This window comes from Populus alba, chromosome 14, assembly GCF_005239225.2.
Source record: "Populus alba chromosome 14, ASM523922v2, whole genome shotgun sequence".
Classification (NCBI taxonomy): Eukaryota; Viridiplantae; Streptophyta; class Magnoliopsida; order Malpighiales; family Salicaceae; genus Populus; species Populus alba.
Genome location: NC_133297.1, coordinates 22,059,863 through 22,072,082, shown reverse-complemented (window position 1 = coordinate 22,072,082; position 12,220 = coordinate 22,059,863).

The window sequence follows — 12,220 nt, the reverse complement described above, 5'->3', positions numbered from 1 at the left end:
AAGAAATGAGTCTATAGACACACACAAATTATGTTTATTTTTCTAGATAAATAACTTTTGACATTCATATCTACATTTTAACTTTTTTCATTCTAAACCTAGTTACTAACCTTGCAAGTTTTGCCTTCTAAATTCATTAATATTTTTCTCCTTGTTTGTCCTTATCAAAAACCTTATATTAACACTTAACTATTGTTAGTTATTGTCAATATTTTTCAACTTTCAACCATTATAGCATATTAGCCCATCAATTTTATTTTCATGATAGACATCATCATTTACATTAGTCACCTTTCGAGATGGAAATCTTACAGTTCATTCGTCTTTATTCATAACAATAGATTTAACATTTATTGGCTTCTGTAAAAGATAGTAAGCTTAATACTCATTGGCTTTTATCGGAGATGACAAACTTGCATTTCATTTCGCATTTTTCATTCACTTTTTTTCTATCATTTTTTTTTTTATATGCATTTTTATATCTTACGTTCAATTCTTATATATTTTTTTTGTTATCTCTTTTTGAACACTACAGTACAATACTATAAATTAAAAAAAAACATTATAACAATAATTTAAAGAGATAGAGTGTTAAGCACTCATCTGCTTCTTATCTAGATCAAGCTCCTTTCGCTAATGACCCAACCTTTGATGCTTCTTCTAATCCAAAAAATAAAAAGAAATACAAACAATTAATACATTTCCCAAAACAATTTCATTTATTTTTGAGTCAAATACAAACAATTAATACGTCTCCCAAAACAATTTCATTTATTTTCAAGTCAAACAAATACTAACCTGTTTTACTATTTCTTAGCACATTAATAAACATAAAAATAATATACAATAATCCATATTCATGAAATTCCATAACCCAACAACTATCTTAAACCATACTTCAATCTTCCAAACAAACTAACTTAAATTTCAATGTATATAATCAACTACTTTCTTTCAACCATTGTCGTCTCATTAATACTTATAAGATAAATCAAAATTATAATAATATGTCAATCAATTATTCAATTTTCCCACAACCATATACATGGCCAGCTATAAAGTTCATTATGTCATCATGATTCTTTCTTCAATTGTTCATGCATTTTCATTAAAAATAAGCTAATCTAACTCGATTCATCAATTATAAATTAATAACACAATTCCCCCCCCCCTTATTACCTATACAGCCTAATTCACTGTATACTAATAAAATCAATCAAATTTTGTTAAAAGAATTTAATCCATTTTCAATTATCATTGTCATAACAACACACATTAATTTCATACAGTTTCTAAACATTTAACACAAACAAACAACTTTCCATTTAATATTAAGCTTGGTCGGCCCTAACTCTTCTAACCACCATGATTTTGCATTTATCGAAATTTATTCCATCCTAATTTCTTTAATTACAACAAGATTTTCAATTCTCCTAAATTTCAATAATGAATTTGAAATTTCTTATCAAAATCATTTAAACTTCCCTCAAGCTTATATGGATGGGTTTAAGACACTTTACAAGTTGATTATTTGAACTTCAAATGCTTCATATTCGAGTTCCCACTTATCCTTCTTCTCCTTCCTTTATTTTCCTTAGTTTTTCTCTCTAAAACCTTATTTTTATTTCACTTTAATCACTCCCAACTCTTGTGTTTATGTGTTTTAACTCCACTAATCCCACCTATGATGTCTCAAAACCTAGTTTACCCAAGAAATTTGGAGAAAAAGCACAGAATAAGAGAATAAAAAGCTCATTCTCTCTATTCATGGTCGGCGATTTCATATAAGCAAGGGAGTTGGATTTTTTTGTAAATTTATAGCTTTGTTATTATCTTATTTCTCTTAAATAATTCTAGGAAGTTTTCCATAAAATTTGATACCATAATGGATCAAATTTATTCATATTACTTGACTATCCTTTGAAAAACACATTGTTCCAAAATTTATATTTTTTATTTATTTATTTTATTTAAGATTCCACTATGATTGAAAATTCACACTCAATTATTTCATCTTCAACCTTTAGGGTCCGTAACTATTTTGTACAATCAACTACTCATTTTAAACTCTCTTAAGATATTTTCAACTTTAATATTTTTCTAAAATTTTAACTTGAGGTTTACATTCTCTCCCTTATAAAAATTTCATCCCTAAAATTTAAATTCATACATATGTTTAGAAACAAGTCTGGATATTTCTTTTCATTTTGGATTCCATTTCTCATGTCTCCTTTTCTATTTGAGAATTTCTCCATAACACTCTTATCAAAGGAACCACTCTTATCAAATGAACCTTCTTATTTCCTAATTCCTTTTCCTTCTGATCTAAAATCCTCACAGGTTTTATTCTAAGGTTAAATCCTCATGAATTTCCTTTGTTATTTGTGGCAAAACTTGTGGGGGATCTATCTTAGCATTTCAAAGTATTGATATATAGAATACATTTTGTATTTTAAACTAAATAGGGGTGGTAGTGCTAATTTACCTTCGTTTCAAAAATGAATAATGTTTCTCCAAGGTATGACCTTATAAAACACTTGGTCTCCCACTTGAAACTCCAATGGTCTCCTTTGATTATTTGTGTAACTCTTCAATGTTTCTTGGGCTTCTTTCATCCTTTCTTTAATCACCTTGACTTTATTAGTGGTCATTTGCATTGATTTTGGTCCCAAATTTTTTCTTTCACCAACTTCATCCCAGTATACCAGAGTAAGATATTTTCTTTCATATAAGGCTTAATAGGGAGCCATACCAATAGTTATCTGATAACTATTATTATACGTAAATTCCACCAAGGAAAGATGATCCTTCCAATGTCCTCCAAACTTTAAAATACAAGACCTCAATAAGATCTTCTACTATTTGGATTGTCCTTTCTGATTGACCATCTATTTGTTGGTGGAAGGTTGTACTTAATTTCAATTCTGTTCTCACGACATGTTATATACTCGACCACAACCTTAAAATAAATTGTGGATCCATGTCGGAAACTGTTAAAACTGGAACACCATGCCATCTCATCACTTTATTCATATACAAATTAGCCAGTTTATCCACTTGATTTGTCATTCTCATTGGTAAAAATATGACAAATTTAGTCAATTGATCCATAATTACCCAAATTGCATTATTTCCTTTTCAACCTTTAAGCAATTCGAACATAAAGTCTATCTTAATATCTTGCCATTTCCATTTTGAAATAAAAAGAGGTTGTAATTGGCCTACAGGTCTCTCTATGGTGTTCCACCTTCACTTGGTGGCATACAATGCATTTAACAACAAATTCAACTATCTCTCTCTTTATCTTAGACCACCAATAGTAGTTTTTCTAATCTCCATATATTTTTGTGCTTCTAAGATGAATTGCAAGCCTAAATTTGGCCTCTTTAAGAACTTTATCATTTAAAGCCTTATTATTAGGCAAATAAATCATCTTCCCCATTGTTATTATTATAACCCAATTTTCGGTTCCTAAAATTATCCTTTTATTTTATAAATAATAATACAAAAATAATAATATAAAATAAAGAAGATTAAAAAATAAAAAAAATATAGGAGGACAAACGACTTGGTTGGCAATAACAGGATGGAGATGGATTAAAATGCACAAATGAGAAATTAAAGGACCAAACTGGATCTTTAACAATATTGAAAACTCAATTGTGCCATTGAAGGACCTAATGATGAAAGACAAAGTAAATTCAATGCTAACTTAAATGAATATTAGATGAATTTGCATTGAAATTAAGTATGAGGACTTAATTAGATTTTTAATAAGCTGACTTAATTTAATCATAGGCCTAATTCAAGATTTGATTAATTTTAAAAATTAATTTAAGCTAAAATTAAAAGAATTAATTAATTTTTACAAGCTTAATTGAATGAAATCAAGGGTGAAATTGCAAAAAAGTCAAAGTTTATGGGTCAATTAAGGGCCAAATTGAAGAAATTTAGGACCAGGAACCTTTCTGCTAAAGGCGCATAACATTAGGGGTTGTACCGAACTTTTCCAATGATTAAGTTGAAGAAATTAGGGGCTAAATTTAACAAATTGAAAACCAAATACTACTTTGAAAAAGGCACCAGACTTGAGGGGTCTCAATTGATGTTCGACAGGGATTAAATTACACAAAATTAATATTTTTTTTTTCAATTAAGAACCTCTAAGCTTAAATTAAAAGACTAGTGACTAAATTTGAAATTGCTTGATCCCAATTACTAAAAGACTAATTTAAAGGTTTAAGAAAAACGACATTGTTTTGGTTAATGTTCTCTTATTTTGGCTAATTGTGAACCACTCTTTTGTGCAATAATCATGGTAACTCTAGCGACAACTGGTGAATGACAATAACCATTGGACAAAGGAGCTTCGCTTATATAAGGTTATGTTGCCTTTTTCAATGTTTTTGCCCCACCTGCCACATGGAATGTAACATCTCAATTTTTAACACATGTTGTGTTCGAATAGTATATTTATATGCAATATTAGGGTCACTTTTTTTATTTGTTATAATTTCTGCAGAATTTCCCTTATAGATGGAGGGTGTTAAATTATCAACATCTTCAATCACAGCCCAAACAACACCATAATTACAGTCTAATCCTCCTATACCTTATCCAACATCAACATAACTGAAGATTGACATACAATAAATTTCTTTCATGAAATATGAATAACGAAGCTTAAAAATAAAAAGGAAAAGAATATAAAATATGTAACAAGAAAAGTAAATGCACGGTACTATATTTAAAGAGCTTTAAAAATAAATAATTTATATAATAATGTTAAGGATTCTAGTAATTATACATAATAAGTGTGATTACAAAATATACCTAATATAACAAAATCTACCCCTAATATATCAACTCATCGTTCAATGTGTGATGATCCTACAAATGAAACTAATAAAATAATAAATAATTTAACAATGAAATTCATAAGTGCACACCAATATTTAAATAAATTTTGATAAGTCTCGACACACATTTATCCTTTCCTTAATTTCCAATCCAAAATTTTGATTTCTTTACAAGCATAACCTCATCTTCATCCTAAAATTCATATTCAATATTCACAAACACTTTATCTATTTGGTTTCCTTTTAATAATGGAAACAACATATTATTGCATTTCATTCAACCATAAAAGAAATAGATAGTGGCAACATTGGCTTTCATCCAAGCATGAAAGCAACATAACAATGGCTCTCATTCATTAATTAGAGCAACATGACAATGGCTCTCATTTATTAATGGAAGCAACAAATATAACATTGGCTATTTTTTTTCCTAAAAAAAACAACACATATTGGCTTTCATTCAATATGAAATCTACATAATCATTGGCTTCACTTTAATAATAAAAGCAACAAACTCTGGTTTTCCATAAATCCCTTGTTAACATACGTTTATCACTTTTACAAAGGTTTATCAAGTGTAAGAAATTGCAAGACTAATATACAAAATTGAAAAGACTAAGGTGCAAAAGACCTACCTAATGTCTAACCTCTAGATGCAACACCTTGTTATTTTCTCGCTAGTGAAGCATCTCAATCATCATTGACAAGTTCCATGAACAACAAAAGTGTCATTCCAATTCTCATCCAATTCTAGATTTTAAATCGTTAAGTAAGAAGAAACCTTAAAGTTTCACACGTGTACACAATGTTTTGTTTGTCGTAATTTCTATAGTGTCAAATCCCAAACAAAGATTGACAATTAATTATTTCTGTCATTCAGCCTAAACCTTTCAGAACAATGTTCAGTGTTTCAATTATAACTAGAGTTGTAGAGCTTGGTTTTAAGCGCGGTTTATTTTGTTACAAAGATAGAATATAAGGACACAACTTTTATAAGGGTGATGAACCCACTTATGCCATTTAGATATTGAAAAGTACTCATGACAGTAACCATGTGGGGCTATCCAATAGGTTCTAAGTTAGACCTTTTTGTCAGTTTTTTTTTTTTTTTTTTTCATGTGGGGCTATCCAATAGGTTCTAAGTTAGACCTTTTGTCAGTGTTTTTTCTATATTTGGTGTTTCATAGCTCCAAATGAGGTAAAACTAATTGGATTGGAAAGTTAACATGCATACTTATAACTTTCATGAAGAAAGGTATATCAAATTTTATATTTTTTAAGTCAAATTATAGTTGGAAGTTTGGTTATAAATCTATCATGTTTTTAGCAAGCAATTAAATGTTTTAATGTATCTCTTCATCATTCAAAACACCCATTTCCTTTCAATATCTTTTATAATACCATTAAACATGAATTCTACATAAATTAAACTAATCAACTCTACCCTCTATAGACAAAAACTCTCTCAATCAAACCATGATTAAATGACTACTCATAATAAACAACACCATTCCACCATAACAGCATCAAAACACATAACTAAGGTTAATTTCTCATAATTCTATCACAGTTATAACTCATCAAATACACCATTAGTCTTAGTAAAAGGAATTCTCACTAAATCTCAATAATCAATAAGAATTAGTAAGAAGAGCAAGCTTTTATCCACCCCTCTTTCTTTCTATTTTCCTTTTTTTGCTTGGCATGACCCTCTCTCTTTCAAATCTACTTCTTCTCACTTCCCCACACTTGAGTTCTCTCAATTTAGTGTTTAGGAGGTTTATCTCTCACAAATTAACAAGGTTTGCCTTTAATTTTCTTATTTTTCCTAGGTTTTCTAAACTCTCTCAAGCTTCTCTCTTCATTTCTTTCCCTCTTGAATTAGTCAACCATAGACCATGTATTTCTACCTAATAATTTAAAAAATTCCCATTGCATCCCTCCTTAATACCTTTTATTTTTTTGGGTAAATTTCTCATGGTTTTCAACATTTGCTCATACTTAAACAAAGCTAAACGAATTTGAATTTCATTAAATTACATTGTACCATATTTCTTTCATTTTTTCTTCTTCTTTCATATGGTTTTTATTATCATTTTAGTCTTTTTTTATTTTTCGTGTTTTTTTCAAGTTTTTATTTTTTAAAATTAGTACAAAAAATTTTCCTTTCAAATTTCTCAACCCAATATCATTCCTCTAGGTAAAGATAAATTTTACATACTCAAAATAATATTTAAATTCACTATCCTTGTACGTTTACATTGATATCCAAATATTTACTTCGAGGGTTTACACATCATCTTCTCCACGTAATAAATTTTCTTCTATTCATTTAACATATTAGGTTTATTACTATCTATGTATATTCTATCAAGGGGTGGTTTACATGGAATCCCTCAACATCTGTCTCAAGATAGTCTTATCTTGTTCATCATTGCTCAAAACATTCAACTCAACTTCAATACTACCTTAATCATATGACAATACCTATGCTCATCATTGCAACTAAAATAACATTACAAATTTAACAACTAGCCATAAAATACATGTATGTGGTTTCCATAAAGAAAATAAAACAATATGCTTATCCAGAATTATTTTAACATCAATGACATCATACACATATTGAATTACACACTAGTTGTTATGACACTTAAGTTCATATCTGTCTCTTTCAATGCTACCTTTACGATAAATTACGTAATACATTCAAATCTAAGGTTGCTGACTATAAGTCACTACGTAGCAACTAATTGTCTTAATTTTTTATTCCCTGATCAATAATTAATATTTCATTTCTTTAGTTGCTGATTTTCTTGGGTATAATTCTTGAAGTAACCATATGTATTAATATGATATCTACATATCACCATCATTGCTTAACATACTTTGTTTATAACATTACCATATTGTAAGACCCAATAAAAAGATAGTATTAGGCCGGCCTATGCTAGTAAAGAATTAAAGGAAACCAATCGGCCTGCTCTAGCTGGAAATTGGAAGGGGAAATTCAGCCTATCCTTGGTGAGAATTATAGGGGAAGTAACAACCCTAAGATAACCCAAAAAAGGGATAAGAACAACCATGACCAGCACCCAAACACCCCTATTTCATCTGATAGGGGTATAAATTCAGGAGAGGAAAACAAGATAACTTTTCCTCTACCTCAAAACTAGCTGTAGCCCATGCTACAACAACCCCTCTCTCTCTTAAAGAAAAACCTACCTAAACCCAGCTGCAATAACCCTTCTCTCTCTTAAAGAAAAACCTACCTAAACATAACTTCATTTTGTCTTCCTTAAGTGTTTGAGTGAAGGGAGAGTTAGAGAAAAAGAAGATGATTGAAACCATGAAAAAAAAGGGAGCATAGAGGGCCGGCTGGTGCAATAAGAGAAGAAGAGAAGAAAACTAAGAGGAAGATAAGAACAAAATCATCAAACCTTCCCTAGAGTTGTTAAAAACATGAGGTAAGAAAAGTATCATTTTTTTGGCTAGTTGTTACCTCATGATTTCGGGATCAAGAGAGGAAAGAGAAGAAAACTAAGAGGAAGAGAAGAACAAAATCATCAAACCTTCCCTAGAGTTGTTAAAAACATGAGGTAAGAAAAGTATCATTTTTTTGGCTAGTTGTTACCTCATGATTTCGGGATTAAGAGAGGAAGAAACCCTAGAGTAAAAGGCTTAGGGTTCTTGCACTTATACTCTCATAAATGATTAAATGAGAAGATCTAAGTAGAATAAAGAAGGGAAGAACACAAGTGTAGACTTTTATAAAAAAAAAAAAAAAGAATGATTATGAGTGTGTAAACCTAAGAGAGGGCCTGCCCAAATTGAAAAGATGGATGGAATTGGAATGAAATAATGAAATCCATAAATTATGATCTTATTGAACTTCTAAGTACTTGAACTAAAGCAGAATTGTCTAAGTTAATATCTTAACTTTTGCATATAGGATTGAAGAACTTATGTGAAAGTGAAATGAAATAATAGTATGTGTAAAATTGTGATTGTGTTAAACCTCTAGAGGCATATGACATGACCAAAAGATTGATGTTTTATCCCAAGTGCAAGAGTGTCGAAGTAATAAATAACCCGGCAAGATTGGGGTCGAACCATATGGAGGTTAACTATATAATAATAATAATAATAAAGAGAGCTTTGAGATGTGATAATGATATAAGGATTAAACAATGATAAAATAATTGTCAATGTTAGAGAATCCACTAATGGTATTGGAAATAAGTATATTATAAGCTCTTTTTAATAATCAACTAGAAATCACACATAAAAGGAAGTTCCAATCGGAGGATTTATCCTTAATAGTTCATTATAAATTGTTAACATGATCATATTAATTATCTTATGTAAGTAACACCAAACTTTTAAATATTGTCAGGAATTCATGATTGTAACTTATGTTAACAACAAATCAAGTTTCTTTCATAGCACAAATGTAGGTTATACCATACGGTTGGCTATGAAAGTGTCAAGCATTTATTGTACCAAGTGTTATGCAACGCAAATCTAGATTAACCATTTAATAAGCAAGGTATTAAGAATTAGTAAGATAAAAAGATAAGACATGTTAATAACAAACTTTCTTGGATATATAAACATTGAAGTCCATGTTGAGTTTATATTATATCTATTTTAACACCATTAGTGAAACCTTTTCACCTTGACATAATAAACTTAGCTAAACATAATGAAGAAGAGAAACATAAATAAACAATATAAGAACATAAGTATAGTAAAGGAAATAAAAAGCATAAACAAGAGATTAAGAAAAATATAACATGAAATAAAACTTAAACATTACAAAAATATAAAGAAAGAAATAAAGAGCATGATCTTAATCTGAACAACCAATATTGTAAATGCATGGCAAATGCCTCCTTTTATAGGCCAAAATTTGAAACTATTGATTTGATGACTAATTGTCGAGTGGGTGGCCATATCTTGACTTAGTGACAATCCTTATCTTCTTATCTGAACAAAACATCATTGATAACTTTTGAATTTGAACCACCTGTACTCATGAAAATTCTAGGAAATTATCTCATCTTTCCAGGGAAAAAAATTTGAGGTCATTTGGACTTTTAGAAGTTGAGATATGGGCTGAACACTAAATAGTGTCTAGGCTGTAGGACATATTCAGACTTCTCCATTGTTGCTATAATTTGGACTTGAAAATGGCATTTTTAAATCTTGGACTTCACATGAAAGTTTTAGGCCTATGTCTTATCTTTCCATTCATATAAAGCAAACCTAAATCCGAGATCTACAGCTCCAAATATGATCCAATTACCGAACAATGTTCCAGTTTGGATTAAACCAACATCTTTTTTCTAAGTTTGGCCCTCTCTTTGTCCTTTCAATTTCAGTACTTAAACTCATTAATCAATCCTTTTATTTATATGATAAGCCTGCATTTAAGATGAATATTTACCATAAATTAAAGGTATCTTATATTATTAGATATGTTATTATAAAACATGTTTTAGTTAAGGAGTTATTGATACTTCAAGTTCAAAATGATGATATAAAACCTTGATAAGAATGTACTTTTAAGTGCTAATCACCCCCCCAACTAGCTTATTACTAGTTTCTAATAATCAAAGCGTTAAAATAGAAAAACTATTTGCAAATTCCATAAAGCAAGGCATTCATCATTCAACTTCCATTAATCTATCCAGATAAACAAAACTCTCATTAAATTCATATATATGCTCAATACCTCTTAAACAAGATATTAATAAACCTTTTTTTTGTGCTCAAAATATCAACATATAGTTATGGGGCTTTACTTGGAAGAAAATAAAATTTTTGTTCTAATGTTTAAGGTTAACTTTCTTGGGTTGAGATTATTATCTTTTTTTTTTTTTAATATATATACATATAACTTAAAACACAATGCATCTTTAACCCATGTAATGAGCTTTCGGCTAATGAATCCCAGACCAGTTGGTCTTAGAGCATTAGGTGTTGAGACACCCCTACGAGCTTAGTAACTCGGGTTGCAGATACTGATACATAGATAGTGCAATGTTTGATTCCCTTAAGCTTTTCTCCTCAACTCATGTAACAAGCTTTGGGTCAATAGCTCCCAAGTCAGTTGACTTCAAGGTATTAGGTGTTAAAACACCCCTTCGGGTTTAATTGCTTAGGTTAAGGAGGTTACGAAACCAAACTTATCTATGTTTTTATTTATTTAATTAATTACATTTATTATCATTTTGTTTTGCAAATTATATACTATCCATTTCCCTTAGTTGTTACCTTTAACAAAAGAACATAAATAATGTAATAATCCAATGTGCAACCCACAATCATATGTTAAAGTTTGTGTGTTAAAATAAAGTTTTAAGAATAGTTATTAAATGAGTATATGAGTAGAATTAATGATAACAATACGAGAGTTTGTAAACCTGAATATTTCAAGAAGTATTCTGATAGACCTTTTTAAGAATGTTTACTAAGATGCGTCTTAAGAGTCAAAAGAACTCATTTACTCTGTCATCGTAGTAACAATAGTTTTACAAATGGTTTATGAAATAGAAAACACAGTTAATTTTTTTTTTTAAAATATCAACCACTACCCTTTCTCCCAACCAAAATGAGACATTGTCTTCAATGTTCTAAGGTAGAAAGATAGAGTATAGAAGACATCACCTGGAACAACGAACACTGACAATCCTGAAATACACTTAATTAAATATAAGAAATAACAAAACAAAATAATATGCTATTAATAAAATCAAAAGACACAAGGTTTCACAAATGAAGGCTCAAATCCAATCTAAGCTTTTTACTGCTTTCCGTAGTTGATCAATTTATGTGACTTATGGAGGGATCAATTATAGGGATGAAATATTATAGTTGGTCAATCAATTTTTCATCAATAGCAGCAGAGATTATGATTTGTCGTGTCGAAGATGTTAGAAATTGCTGTTCCACAACTTGGTTAAGAAAAGACAACAAATTATCATAAAAACCATTAACATTTAACAGACTTATAGGTTTATGGTGAATGTGCAGTTGGGCCCAAGAGGAAATATGAAAGATCTCTTCCAATATGCCCAAACCACTTGGTAAGGCAATGAAGGCATCAACATGGTTAAACATTGCATTAATTCGATGAGACATTATGGATACCTATAATTCCTCTCTAATTGTTTTTCCAATGATGTCCCCTTTTGCTAAAGCTTTGGGGATGACCCCCAAAACTTAACTACCTCCTAAAAATGCAGCTATTGACACCCCCTATTAACCCAAGGTTGCCTCCCCTATACACTAAATGAATCTTTCTCTCAGCTAGTACCTGACCAAAAATGATTTGTTGATTCGAAAAACTCCTTTTC